Source organism: Hyla sarda, chromosome 7 (assembly GCF_029499605.1).
Source record: "Hyla sarda isolate aHylSar1 chromosome 7, aHylSar1.hap1, whole genome shotgun sequence".
In the NCBI taxonomy this organism is placed as follows: domain Eukaryota; kingdom Metazoa; phylum Chordata; class Amphibia; order Anura; family Hylidae; genus Hyla; species Hyla sarda.
The window spans coordinates 169,713,083-169,728,639 of record NC_079195.1 but is presented as its reverse complement, the minus strand read 5'-3'; the positions used below and the strand labels follow the sequence as shown (position 1 = coordinate 169,728,639).

The 15,557-nt window shown below is 38.9% G+C and overlaps 1 long non-coding RNA gene across 1 annotated transcript in view; it reads left to right on the top strand.

The window, feature by feature from the left end:
* The window catches only part of LOC130282719 (uncharacterized), a 42,727-nt gene extending 31,610 nt beyond the window's left edge, over positions 1–11,117 (top strand). The window contains exon 3 of the long non-coding RNA XR_008846497.1: positions 1,630–11,117. This is a non-coding gene — a long non-coding RNA (uncharacterized LOC130282719). The remainder of the gene's footprint in view (positions 1–1,629) is intronic.
* Positions 11,118–15,557: the final 4,440 nt, after the last annotated feature.

The following is a 15,557-nucleotide window of genomic DNA, read 5'->3' as shown; positions in this document are numbered from 1 at the left end:
TACCCTAAAAATACTACATTACACTGCATTAACACATATCAAAGGGTAAAACACTACATATGCACCCCCTTACACTGCCCCCCCCTTCCCCACCAATAAAAATGAAAAATGCAGCATTTTCAAAACGGATCCTCCAGCTGTTGCAAAACAGCAACTCCCAGACTTTCCAGGCATGCTGAGAGTTTAGCACTGTAAGGACACTCTGGGAGTTGTAGTCGTGCAAGCAAGGGAAGCGGGTGGTGTTCAGAAAATCACTGTAATTTCATATTTCCCGCCGGGTCCCGTGACATGGGACACAGCGAGAAATTTGAAATTACAGTAAACTCCTCGGCGCCGTAGCAAAGGGATCCGGGGCTGACATAACACTGCAGCGGCCTGGAACTCCCGCATACGGGCCGGGAGATGTGCAGGAGCCATCTCTGCCATCCCTCAGCGTGTACCGCAGTGCTGAGGATGGCAGGAACGGCCCCTGCACATCTCCCAGCCCATCTGCAGGAGTCCCGGGCGGCTGCAGAGTGATACCAGCCCGGCTCCTTTTAACATGTAACGGTGCCGCAGAGTTTTAATTAAAGAAAAAAAAAGTAAAAAAAATTAGAAAAATCCCCTCCCCCAATAAAAATGTAAAATTTCCTTTTTTCCCATTTTACCCCCCATAAAGTGTAAGAAAAATTATAATGAATACACATATTTGGTATTGCCGCGTGCGTAAATTTCCAAACTATTAAAATATAATGTTACTGATCCCGTATGTTGAACGGCGTGAACGTAAAAAAAAAACAAAAAAAAAACAAATGCTGCTTTTTTGTCACATTTTATATAAAGAAAAAAATAAATTATAAAAAAATTAAGAAAAGTTTTATATACACAAATGTGGTATCAATAAAAAGTACAGATCATGGCGAAAAAAATTAGCCCTCATACCGCCGCTTATACAGAAAATTGAAAAAGTTATAGGTCACCAAAATAGAAGGAGCTTTTTTTTTAAGCACAACAATCATTTTAATCGTATTGACCCACAGAATAAAGAACATATGTCATTTTTGCCAGAAATTGTACGGCGTGAAAACAAAATCTTCCAAAATTAGCTAAATTGCGGTTTTCGGTTTCATTTCCTCACACAAATAGTATTTTATTGGTTTTGCTATACCTTCTATGTTAAAATGAGTGATGTCATTATGCAGGACAACTGGTCGCGCAAAAAAACAAGCCCTCATACTAGTCTGTGGATGAAAATATAAAAGAGTTACGATTTTTAGAAGATGAGGAGGAAAAAACGAAAATGCAAAAATAAAATTGGCCTGGTCCTTAAGGTCAAAATGGACTTGGTGCTTAAGGGGTTAAAAATGAAAAAAAAAATCTGATTTGTTGCTATGGGGAACTGAACCATGCTTCCTCTGCACAGGTTTTGATAAATCTCCCCCTATGAGCATTATTGTCATGTTGCTGTTATTGCAGGAACATTGGTTGTTGTTACAAAGCTGTGGTGGATATCTGTGCGGGTCATCGGTTACATATAAAAACGAATTCACCCCAAGTGTCTATGAAAATGATTCTTTGTGTACATAAGCACATGTCTATGTGTGCACTAACATTTCTTTCTGCCTTGTTTCTTTGTTCCTTTCACTGTAGGTGCATTGCAGTTGTTACTGTTGTGCTCTGCCTGTTGTTTTTCCTCTATTACTGCTTTTAATCTGTACCTCAACGCATGACTGGACATCCAATTATGAAGAATGATGACGATTGTCACAACAGTTCTTCCAGATTTCTGAAAACGACAAATAGTAGCAATAGAAACTCTTTGGGGGAAAAAAAAAACAGTTCCCAAAACTGGTTAAAACGGAAGCATCATCCTTATTAAGAGCTGTTACTGAAGATTGTTCCGCAGTGTCTAAAATGCAGAAATACAAACATAAAGAATTTGCCTTTTGCCTATTATAACCATCTTTTCAAGGCACGTCACTTTTGAATATTCCTAAAAATACCCTACATTCCATTATGATGAACATTTGTCCTCAACTCCCTAAGTCATCAGAGACATCAGTGGACTATGATGTCATAATGTCTCAGTCGGAAACTTCTGCTCTATGGATTGGTGGGAAGGCGAATTTCAAAGAACCGACAAGTGATGATGAAGAATGACATTGTTTACTTAGACAACTTCCTGCGGCCATATTACCTAATGGATGTGCCAGTCAATTATTTCTTTCTCTACCAATTATGGGGCATAATGACAAATGCTATTTATATTAGTATGAGCACATTCTTTACACCAGGTAAGTATGTAATAAGCATATCTGACAGATCATCTATATCCTATGTACTCGGCAAGCACCTGGAACTACAAGTGTCATGATGTCTGCCAGTGTGGTTGGATTGATGTAGATGATTTTGTTTTAATGGTTTAACTACAGTTTGCCTTCATTGCTGGACAATAATCTGGTCTTTAAATGTTCTACAATAGTAAGTCATATTGCTGAACATACATGGTTATTGGCAGCTCTTTTTACAGGATCCTCATGAGATCCAACTGCTGCTTAATAATCACTTAAGTATATAAGGTGGCTACCTGCTTATATAATGAATAAGCATACGGCGGTCCATCTGCATAAATGGCACAATGATAATATGTATGTTGAGTGGATCAATAATACCGTAAAGTATTGAACTGTGTAGACCTATATCTCTCCACACTTATAGCTGGAAGCCCTTACTTGGGCTCTTCTTACCACCTGTGTCTTCTTGTGCACTGTATATGTGATCTATATACACAAAAGTTACTATTGCTATGTACGATGAGAATGCTCCATGTAGCATAATGACATAATTGTGCAATTAGCATAATGCCCCAGACTTAGTAATGCTTTCTAACTGTCTAACAGTGCATACATAGACTTGACAGTCTGAAAATGTACCAAATGTGCCGTTTATCATGTGACGTTAAGGCCAAATATTAGCTGACTTTTCTTACTCCAGAGTGTTCTGCCATATTTTAGTACAATTTTAGTATACAGAGTCAACCACCAACCATGCCCCTTTCATGTGAAACCATGGCCAATTTTTGCAAAGCCACACTCCTTTACCATGAGAGACGCAAAAGTAAGTCTTCATAAATGAGGTGCAAGTCATATAAGCTGGCACATTTGCAATACTAAATCTGCCCCAATGTTTTTTCATCTTTATATGGCCTAGTTATGGGACCAATTTTCTTATGTACCAGGGGCAGCCTGTTGACCCCCAGAATTGGGGTCTTGTTATAATTGCTAGTATACTATATAGGGAAATGCCTATAGCTACACCACTTTTTCTTTCCAACAACAAAGATAGAAAATATCCAATTACAACACTATCCAAGAATTGAAGGTAAGTAACCCCGGGTGTAATGTAATTCAATAACACACCCAAAATAAAATTCTTACATCAAACCTATAGTCATAAAATCTATATTTATTTAATTACCATTAAAATCAGGAACATTATTAAAAGACATAATACATGATTGTGGCAATGAGGTGTACAACTAACAAAATCAAAATGTTAGATGGTCAGTATAGTGAGCGTGCTAAGCTTATGTAGTAGGGAGTTGTGGGTAGAACAGACTCACAGATAGGGTCCTGGGGTTGCACTGGGGCCTGTGTATTTATTTTTCTTGCCTCTCTTTTAGCTGCATGACCCTATCTGTGAGTCAGTTCTACCCACAACTCACTACTACATACGTTTAGCACGCTCACTATACTGAGTGTAAGAATTTTATTGTTGGTGTGCAACAACAAAGATAGGCCACAAAGGTCCCTTAGAGATACAAACCTGCTATTTATTTTCACCGGTCTTCCTTCTCTTTTTCTATCTTTACTCTATTAGGACCGGTGTAATTTGTGACTAACTCATCTACACTGCTTTGTGTATTGTATTAGAGTAACATTAACCACTGCCTAATATGTTATGCTGGGGGCCGAGGATGTTGCATCCTTTCCGTACCTATCTTTCTCCATGCTGTAGACCATGTTCAGATGGCGGAATTTCTGTGCGGTATTCCGCTGAAGAAATTCGGCGGAAATTCCGACGAGGTTTTCTGCCCATAGAATTTAATGGGATTCCGCTGTCCAATTCACACAGTGGAACTTCCGCAGTGTCAATTCTGCCACGGAAATTTCGCATTCTACAAAATTAAACACCAGTCTTTAAAGGGGTACTCCACCCCAGACATCTTATCCCCTATCCAAAGGATAGGGGATAAGGTGTCTGATCGCGGGGGTCCTGCCGCTGAGGACCCCGCGATCTTTGCAGCACCAACCGCCATCACTACAGAGCAAACTGGCTCTGTGCATAATGACGGGACGATGCAGGGGACGTAGCATTGTGACGTCACGCCCTGACCCCTTAATACAAGTCTATGTGAGGTGGCATGATGATCGCCATGCCCCCTCCCATAGACTTGTATTGAGTGGACTTGTATTGAGTGGGCCGTGACATCACAATGCTCCATCCCCTGCATCGCCCTGTCATCACACACAGAGCCAGTTTGCTCTGTAGGGATGATGGCGGGGTAACGCTGCAAAGATCACGGGGGTTTTCAGCGGCGGGACCACCGCAATCAGACATCTTATCCCCTATCCTTTGAATAGGGGATATGAGGTCTTGGGCGAAGTACCCCTTTAATATTGTGGAATTCTGCTGCAGAAACCCAATTAAAGTTAATCGAGCTTTGAATTTCAGCGGCATTCTGTGTTTTGATAACACAGAATTCCGCTGAAATTCCGCCGTGTGAACATGGCCTTATACTACAGCTCAGCTTGTCTAGACTGGCTGCAGTGCATCAGCACTGGCAACGACAAACAGAGCAGGAAGAACATGGAAAGCTGGTGTACAGCAACAATAGAATTATTATATACTACAAGTAACTAAGTCACAACCTAATAAATGATCTACTGAGACTATTTACTATATTTGCTATCAATAATGGGAGATCTTAGTGGTACTATCTAATTGTTACTTTGTTAAAGGGGTTATCCAGGAATAGAAAAACAAAAAACTAAGTACATTTCTTTCAAAAACAGCTCCACGTCTGTCCCCAGGTTATTTGTGGTATTACAAGTTGGCTCCATTCCCTTCGATGGAACTAAACTCCAGCACCACACCCAACCTGGAGACAGACGGTGAGAGGTTTTTGAAATAAATTAGCTCTGTTTTTCTATTTCTGGATAACCCCTTTAAGGCCCTTAATTGAGATCCTATTAACTAATGGTCAAAGTATACAAGATAATATTATGTGTTATTCTTAGTAGATTTAGGAGCATTTAAAAAAACACTTTTAATATAAACCATCAATTTTTCAGACATTCTTTTAGCTATAACTCTTAAAGGGGCTTCCCGGAATTTACTTTTGATAGCCTATCTTTTTTTTACAGACCATCAATGTTAGATTGGTGGGGGTCCAATTCCTGGAACTGATCAGCTGAATTATGGGGCTGCTGTGCATGAGTGAGCACTGAGTCTGCTTGTTTACCAGGCAGATTGCTAAACATTTGTTTGTGGTTATGTTTAGTATTGAAGCTCAGCCTGGTTCATAATGGGATTGAGTAGTGGTGAGCTACAGTACCAGACACAGGTCATACAAAATATTTGGGGCTGGGCCTGGTAAACAATGATAGGGATGCAACACTTGGTGAAGTGCTATGTACCCTTTAATAAGTGGGGGTGTCAGGAGTTGGTCCCCATGAATGTGAGATGGTCTCTCCAAACCCTAGGTCATAAATAAAGGTATGGGAAACCCATTGAAACATACCAAAAGTGAGAAATTAATCAATCAGTAGAGATCTTTTATATATTTTTGATGATTCTAGAAGGATAAATCTGCCTTGTTTTGTATGGATATTTAGCTTGTGCCTTTAGTGTTTAATTGCATAATAAATTCAAAAGTCTAGGACAAGTAGATGACAAACCCTATAGGAGCCATAATGCCTGAGGTCATATTACTTTAGAGGGGTGAAACAATTTTACTTTATGAACAGAAATGTTAAATATTGATACAAAGGAACAGCTGAAAGGCTTATACTCCGGGCAATATGTACAGCTCGTGCGGCACTCGGACAGAAGACACCCCATTAGGGTGATTCCACAAGTGTCAGAACTTTTTCATGTAGCTCTGTCATAAATACACAGCAAAAAATGCATGTGTTAGATGTGGATATGCTGCAGTTTTACAATGCATTTCACTCCTATTCGGATACAAATTCACAACATAATAAACGGCTTCGAATCAGCAGGTAACTTTCGAAGCTGTCCTAACCCATGTGGATTTAACCAGAAGGGGTAATTGTATTTTCTCCCTAAGCCACAGCATGGGGTAGCAACCACATTTTTTTTACTAACTAAAGTACGGCCCTCCCTCATCATTGCTGCCCAAGGCACCGGTCCATAGGTTCCCAATGGTAAATATGACCCTGCTTATATAGATTAGTTGATTGTCTCTGTTTTTAGTTGCAAATTAACACTCCTCAAGGAGGAAGAGAACTGTCACTGTACTGCCACTTTTAAGTAACTACCCTATAAGGCAGTGTTTACCAAGGATGGTTCTCAAGTACCCCTTAACAGGTCATGTTTCGAGGATTTCTTTAGCCTTTTACAGGTGATAAAATTAAAGGGATTGCATCAGGCACCAATAACAAAAACCAAAGAATCCCCAAGGAATTCCCAAGGAAATAATTATAATCACAAAACTTTTTGAGGCCATAGCCCCTCTGGGACTGAATCCCTTTAACTAAGGAACCCCCCTCCCCCCTTTTTCTTTTTAAAGTATTTACTGTATATCTTTATTATATCTGCATCAAAATATTCCTGTGTTCTCCTGTATACAGTGCAGTAATTTTTGAAAAATGTTAAATTACAAAGGGATATATATGACACTTGTTATTCATTTATTGCAGTGGAGAGGATAGTTATTTCACTCTGTATGAGATTGCCTTAGTCAAACTGACTTCATATAATGGAAGAGTGCACTTTATCTTCAGAGCAAGATTTACTATCTCTTCTTCTTAAATTAAGATGGCTCCCTTTGCTTGCTCACAGCTGTACCTCCCTGGCGTTTCGCTAGACTTAGACAGCTGAGTTAAGGACCGAGTGCGCAGCACTGTTTCCTCAGCCCTTGTCTTAAAAAGGGGGTTCCCTAGTTAAAGAGATTTAGTCCCGGAGGGGGTACGGCCTCAAAGGGTTTTGTGATTATAATTGCATCAGGCATCATCACAATTATATCTTCTGTGAAAGACTAAGGAAATCGTAAAAACTTGACCTGTTGGAGGTAAAACATTCCTGTAAGCCAAAGTTTGACCCATAAAAAAGCCTTGGAACATGACTCAGGATTTTAGCCAAACCGGACACCCATCTGTAGACAGCTGTTTCAGGGTCATGGAGCATTTCTTGTAGAACTTAATTAGTTCAATTTGACATTTTTCAATATTGATTGTTCCTTAGAATATCAATGACCTGAAAGTATAAAGGGGTTGTGCAGCTTTCCCTTTAAAGTGGTACTCTGCTGGAAACATCTTATCCACTATCCAAAGGATACGGGATAAGATGTTAGATTGCTGCCGCGATCTCTGATCCGTGCCCGATAACTAGCGCTCCTCCCAATTCACGTCTATGGGAGGAGATGTGACGACTATGTACCAGCCATCACGACCCCTCCCATAGACATGAATGGAGGGGGCGCGGTGTGACATCACGAACACGGAAGCTGCAAGCTTTCGTGTTCCGGACACCGCTGCTGCTGGCCTGGAGATTGCCGTAGTCCCCAGCGGCAGGAACCCCGCGATCTAACATCTATATGTATCAAATGGAGTACCCCTTTAAAGTGAATCTGCCATCAGTATCAACTGCACTAACCTGTAGGGGGGCTTGGGAACGTCCCTTGCTGCAAGCACCTCATTACCATATCCAGAAGACCGGGGATTACAGAAGAACAGAACCATGGACAGAAGATCGATAAGTATGGTTTTCATCCTTGTCCGCGTCAGGTCAGTGCAGTCGATACTGATAACAGATTTCCTTTAGCTTGCAGTGCTGGAGTACTTTTAAAAAAAATAAAATATGCTTATAGAATGCACTGATGTTTAGAAAGGTCTTTTCTACAGCCGTGATAGCTGTTTAGTGGGATCATAACCACTAATAGATTCTCTTTGAATTCTGAAATGTTCAGATGCACATATAGCACCAATTTATTGTTACATTAATAGCACCTTATTGTAAGAAACAAGTATGAAAAGTTATATATTTACTTATTTCACACATATTGTAATTTTAGCTGCACATTCACCTTTATATAATGCCTTGTGTTTAAATAGATGTAGACAAATATGAATTTGAAAAAAGGACTGAGAGGACTGAATTGGCAGTAATGGAAATTCCCCCTACTCCCCAGTAGATATTTACAGTATGGTTTCCTACATATCTACACATTGTCTATACAGTGTTTTTTTTTTAATTATAAATGTAACCTTGTGGGATTTGTACAAAAAAGTGGATATTTCTGTAATATTTTGAATTATTATATTCTAACAATATTAGCGGTCACGCTTATCTATTACTGTTAATCTGTGAATGTTAGTGTTCACGGTAGCTAACTCCTACAGATGTGTGAGGACAAAGTAGAGAAGTTGTTAGCCATCAAAAAAAATGTAAAAAGACATATTTTATATCACTATTAAATAGAACAAATGACCTGTACAGACCTCAGTTTAAAGAGATCTTCCCATCCCAACAACAGCATGCTGAGAGCTGGATGGTAATTGTGTCCCATCGACCCTAAAAGAGATACCTCTATATAGCTCTCGCTTGTCACCAAACAGGTTGATGATATCTATATATATATATATATATATACACACACAATTATATTAATTTGTTCTGAATGGGAACAGTTAGCACCTACCTCTTTAAAATTGTCAGTGGCTGGCTACTAATGTCTCTACCTTTAAGTCCTATATGTAATTTAATTGCAATATTGTTAAGCTATGTTGTGTTTTGGCCCCAAAGTGGATGGGGTATTATAGTGATTTAATAACCAACTAAAGTCTAGGATAGAGTACATTGTGTTCAGTGTAGGCTGACTGTTAATCTAATCTCTATTCTATGTGTAATATTTATGGGCAGTAATGTCTGTCAGAGAGAAGGCGTTGATGGTCAAGAATGCTTTAAGTGGTGTTTTGTATATGCTACTAAATTTATAAAAGAGGACCTTTCAGTATACATTGTGCTATCCCTCTGTTAACCCTCCTGTAAATATATGAATATATTAATATTGTCAATAAGGTGTGCCCCTATAATGTTTAAAACTGCAAGCAATGTTTGGACAGTGTTAGACTGTATAGGTACACTCCTCTTAGACAAGTGGAATGCTTAAGCCCATTTGATAATTCAAAGGACAACTGTCAGCTCTATACAATACTCAGAGCTTCAAAGATCGACAGATAGCTGATAGCAACAAAAAACAAATTATACTTGTTGAGCAGTTGATGGGTGTTTGCAAAGTCATAAAATCATTTTTTACTTCTAAGCTCAAGAGTCCTGGAGGCCATGCTGAACTGCAGCATACATGCATCCTCTCCCATTTTTCCCTGCCCTGCATGATTGATGTACAAGGCTTAATGCTTGAAGCCAAACCCTTTATATCAGTCATGCAGGGCAGAGAGGGGTGGGGGAGGGAGGAGGAATGTATGCTGCAGCTCAGCCTCCATGACTCTTGAGCTTAGAAGTGAAACATAAATTTATAATGTTGCAAATCATCAACTAAAAGATAAGGTATAATTTGCTTTATCTCCTTATTAGATATCTGCCCATGTCTGCAGCCCTGAGTATTGTATAGAACTGACAGATTCCTTTTAATCAGACACTTCCAGGAGGAAAACAGAGGAATGTCACAATGCAGTCTAAGGTAATAGATATACTAGAACTGAAAGGTCTTCCTTATGCCTTTACAAAAACAAACAACAACACTAAGGAGGTTGTCAGCTTTAGACTGCTGCAGGTTCCACACTCACTAGCATCTGGGACCTCATGATCAGTCTCAAGTGTTGGTAGAACTGCTCAGTAAATGTTTACTTTCTGTGCAAGGATGCCAGAGGATTCCTAGAAAAATAAAAAAGGGGAATGACACTGTCTAAAGCAGACAACATTTTTAACTTTTAATTTAGCACTACAAGCCCACAACACGAATGGATAAATGGATACTATATTTTCTATATATACTTTTGTGATAATAGTAAAGAAGAAAAAAAAAACATTCTCTTTCCAAATATGAGGGCTTTTTCACACTTTTTCACTGCATTGCTGTAACACAAAGGCTGACCGATAATGCACTATTTATAGCACATAGTTTTATAGCTAGAAAAGGGCTTATCATGTTTTGCGCTCATATTATTTTTACAATGATATTTTATAGCTAGAACATGGATTGCACAGGATATTTAGTTGGGCACCAGTTTTATCAGGAAAAGAAAAATGTTTACAAACTTATTTAAAAACATTAAATAATTAAAGATTTAAAGTACAGAATATTTCATATTAATGGATGGGTTTAAAAAAAATATTTTTTTTTATTTTTCAAAATAAAAAAACATACTGTTTTGCAGATTGGAAACTTTGATAATATGGCTACGATTATATGATGATATTGGCTGCGACAAAAGGTGTGAGGCCATAGATCATCATGTCACGCTTAAGGGAACATGCTGCATGGCAGCTAATGGAAGTGATCTTTTTTGCGTTTGTCAGGTCACGGTTGCAACCACTTGTGGGTCACAATGCAACTCCATTCAGTAACATTAGCTGCCGTGCAGCACAATCCCCTTAGTATGACACAGCAAGCTTTGGAAGCACAACCCATGTTGCAGCCAAAGTTGCTGTGTAGCCCTAGCCTTAAACTAATTGTCTTCCTAGAGAAAATCCTTGTTTTTTTTAGGATAATGAGATTCATGAGTATGTTACATGCACTAAGAGAGATGGATAGGATATAACTATATATACCTACATATAATGTAATAATGCATATTTATATGTAAAGTATTCTTTTGGTGATTTTCTCTTGTAGCTGTGGTGCTTTTCTAGAAATAAATATTATCCTTTACAAGTAATTCCATGTGTTTGTTTTAATGCATATTATATCACTAGAGTTTCATATATTAGTAATGTGGAACACTAAACTTATAAACAAACAATGTGACCCAATATAAACCTAGTCATTGTTGATACAAACTTCCAAACCAGAATTTCATATAATAGGATGTTTAAGCTTAGCTCAGGAATAAGCCCCCCCCCCCCCCAAAAAAAAAAAAAAAAAAAAAAAAACACAAACAAAAACCCAGAAATACATTTTTACATAAAGGTTTGTAATAACCCCATTCCATTGCTGTTTAGTTGATGGAACAGTCTCGCAGAAAACTGGACTGTTGTCAAGTATGATGTTGTAATGCCAATGTTGCTTTAGGTTTCCTTTTTTCTAACACCTAGGACTGCCTAGTACCCTTTGAGTGCTATTCATCTCTAATTGTAACATTTTTAAATGATCAAAAACAGAACCTAATGACCAAAAACAGGACCTTCCAAGGTTCTTCACAACTATTCTACTTAAAGTTTTAGTTTTTTTTAGGGGGGTCAGTCGGTTTCCTCTGAAGCATAACAACTCAGAGGTCTTCAAAGGGTGAGTAATGTCCCACCCTGTCCTTTATATCCTGTATAAATGCATCCATCCAGCAGCAAGAGTACTATCATATTTAACAAGTAATTCTCTAAATATTTGGAAGAATACAGCCAAATATTACTGAATATGTAATATCTCTTCTACATTGGTTATACTCATTTTACGTATTATTTTTATTTACGTTAATATATTTTTATTAGCATCGATTCATTATCTTTGCCACTACCAGCCTACAAACATGGAAATTAAAAACTATAGTTTCTATTTTTGTAATAAATAAAAAAAAATTTAAATGAAGGAAATAAGATGTTTCATGGACCTAGAAAAATAATTCATTGACAGTAGATATTCAGATATAGTGGTTAGTAGAAACAAAAAAGTTTGGTATTGTGTTAGCCACATCTTATGTGGTCAGGCCTTTCATCCTATATTAAGTAGCCACTAAGTTACCCAGAATTTAACTTCTCCAATACAAGAAAAAGAACAAAAAACTGTGTCCTTCACAATTTAGGGCCACAGCTAAAGGTATAAAAAAAAACAAAAAAAAAAAACCCAGCAAGAACACTACAAGATCCTTGCAAGATCTGAAAAAAATTATCCCATAGTGTCTCCAACAATGTTACAGACAAACTCCAGGTTTGAGAAACATTATGATCAGGAGTTCATTGTCTTCTGATACATGAAAACAAACATATGCCTGCAAAGGAGCTTCAAAACCTGTTCTCATATGATGACTGCAAACAGCATAATAAGCCCCAACACTGTAAGATTCCTGGGTTGAAGAAACAGGACAGAAGCTTAAAGCAAGGATACCCAACACAATTATGATGAACATTTACCTGTAGTCAAACATTTTTGAGCCCAGGACACAACAAAAGAAATTTGAAAAGTGATGAATGAAAAGGTCTGGGAATAAGCTTCTACTTCAGAATTCTCCTCACTGATGTCTAGCAGTCACATCTCCCCTCCTCCATCTCCCTGCACAATGACCTCTGTGGAGGTCACAGAATATGCCTAGAGAAGTTTCCCATAGAAGTCAATAGGATGCTCTCCAGTCTATAGTTTTTTCAATATGGAAATAGAAAAAAATAGAAAATTACATATAAGTATATGACTCTGGCTCGCACTAGAGGGAAATGTAAAAGCAAGGTCTTTATCTTAGTTTATATTCAAACAAAGTATTTAATCTAACGAAACCACATTGATCAATCCAAGGCTGCCTGATAACAAGATATATGTCCACAGTCTCTGAACACAATGCTGAGATTTAGTCATAGACTATCATGGTAATATTAATTCTATCCTTCACTGCGCCATTAAGGGGGGATTTTCCCAAATATGTAAATGTTTACCCATAAATTACACCACACCACAGTTTTTATTTTATTTTATGGTATATACAGTTATGAGAAAAAGAAAGTGCACCCTTTTTGACAAAATCTGGCCCTTAGATGGTCTTAATACTGGGTAAATACAAACAACGAAACATGACAAATTACATTGTGTAATTTTTTTAAACAAAAACTAGGGCAAAATGCAGAATCAGTGTGTAAAAAATTAAGCATCTACACCTCAATAGAATAAGAAATAGCTGAGCACCACTCTAGTTCCACAGGGGTACACTTCAGCATGTAAAGTCAGTTCTCACTGTTCTGTTGTGTGCCTCTCTTACAAAGGCTAGTGTGGCTGCTACATATGGATATCCAGATCGGTTCGCTAGCATCTAGGCAGAGAGTTCCATATCCATTAAGCACATAGAGGGGCATTTACTAATCTTTTACTATGTAGTCTGGTTTTTACCCTGTTTTTTCTACTTCATTTTTGACTATGTGCGACAAATTTACTAAATTGTTGAACGGCGTTAATAAATTTGGCACACATAGGCAAAAGTGGGAACTTCATGTAGTAGAAAAAATAGTCTGTTCCTTTTTCCTGCTGTCTGAATAGGTTTGGCTGCTAGGTTTCCTTCTGGATCTTTTGTTTTTGAGTTTTCTTTTAGCTTTTTCACCACATCTAAATAATTCAATAACTAAATTGTAGTCATAGCTCAGAATAGTGGTAAACGGCATTTAGTGTGTGTGTGTTTATTACATTTTTTTAACACTGTTTTTTCTCCCTAAATGTACTTACTCTTTTTTTTTTTTTTGTTACTTCTTCTACAGATCCGTGTATCCTGTGGACTCCTTCGGATTCGGTGGACTACTTCGACGACCAGCGTTTTTCTTTGCTTAATATTAATAAAATGGTTAACGAGGGCTTGTGGGGGAGTGTTTTTTGTAATAAATTTTTTTTTAAACCTGTTGTGTTTTATTTTATTTTTTTACTTTACTGGACAGGCTTAGTAGTGGAAGCTGTCTTACAGACGGAGTCCATTACTTAGCCGGGCTTAGCGTTAGCCACAAAAACATCTAGTGCTAACCCCCAATTATTACCCCGGTACCCAACGCCACAGGGGTGCCGGGAAGAGTCGGTACCAACAGGCCCGAAGCGTCAAAAATTGTGCTCCTGGGCCTAGGCGGTAACAGGCTGGCATTATTTAGGCTGGGGAGGGCCAGTAACAATGGTCCTCGCCCACCCTGGTAACCTCAGGCGGTTACTATTTGGTTGCTATTTGGCTGAGAATAAAAATAGGGGGGACCCTATGTGTTTTTTTTTAATATTTAATTATTTATTTAAAAAAAAACCCGCATAGGGTCCCCTCTATTTTCATTCTCAGCCAAATACCAACCAAACAGTAACAGCCTGAGGTTACCAGGGTGGGCGAGGACCATTGTTACTGGCCCTCCCCAGCCTAAATAACGCCAGCCTGTTACCGCCTAGGCCCAGGAGCGCCATTTTTGATGCTCCAGGCCTGTTGGTACCGGCTCTTCCCGGCACCCCTGTGGCGATGGGTACCGGGGTAATAATTGGGGGTTATCGCTAGCTGTTTTTGTGGCTAACGCTAAGCCCAGCTTAGTAATGGACTCCGTCTATAAGACAGCTTCCACTACTAAGCCTGTCTAGTAAAGTAAGGAAAAAACACAACAGGTTTTAAAAAATGTTATTACAAAAAACACTCCCCCACAAGCCCTCGTTAACCATTTTATTAAAATCAAACAAAGAAAAACGCTGGTCATCGAAGTAGTCCACCAAATCCGAAGGAGTCCACAGGATACACGGATCTAAAATGAGAAGAAAAAAAATGGGTTAGTACATTTATTATCACCTGCTCACACATCTCCCGACCCGCACGACTACAACTGCCAGCATACCCTTACAGTAAGGACATGCTGGGAGTTGTAGTTGTGTGGTGCAGGAGATGTGTGGGCAAGTGACAAGCTCAATCCCCTGCCCCCAGCTGCAGTACTACAACTCCCAGCATGCCCTTACAGTAAGGTGGGGCGGAGGCCGGGCACAGTGTTTCCCAACCTGGGAGTTGTAGTTTTGCAACATCTGGAGGCACCCTGGTTGGGAAACACTGTTTTAGGCCAGTGCTTCCCAACAAGGGTGCCTCCAGATGTTGCAAAACTACAACTCCCAGCATGCCTGGACAGCCAAAGGCGGTCCAGGCATGCTGGGAGTTACATAGTTAGTACGGTTGAAAAAAGACATAGGTCCATCAAGTTCAACCAGGGAATTGAAGGGTAGGGGTGTGTCGCGATATTGGGGAAGGGATGGGATTTTATATTTCTTCATAAGCATTAATGTTACTTTGTTCCAGGAATGTATCTAATCCTGTTTTAAAGCTGTAAATTTTTCCTGCTATGACCAGTTCCTGAGGTAGACTGTTCCATAAGTTCACAGTTCTCATGGTAAAGAAGGCGTGTAGCCCCTTGAGACTAAACTTTTTCTTCTCCAGACGGAGGGAGTGCCTCCTCGTCCATTGGGG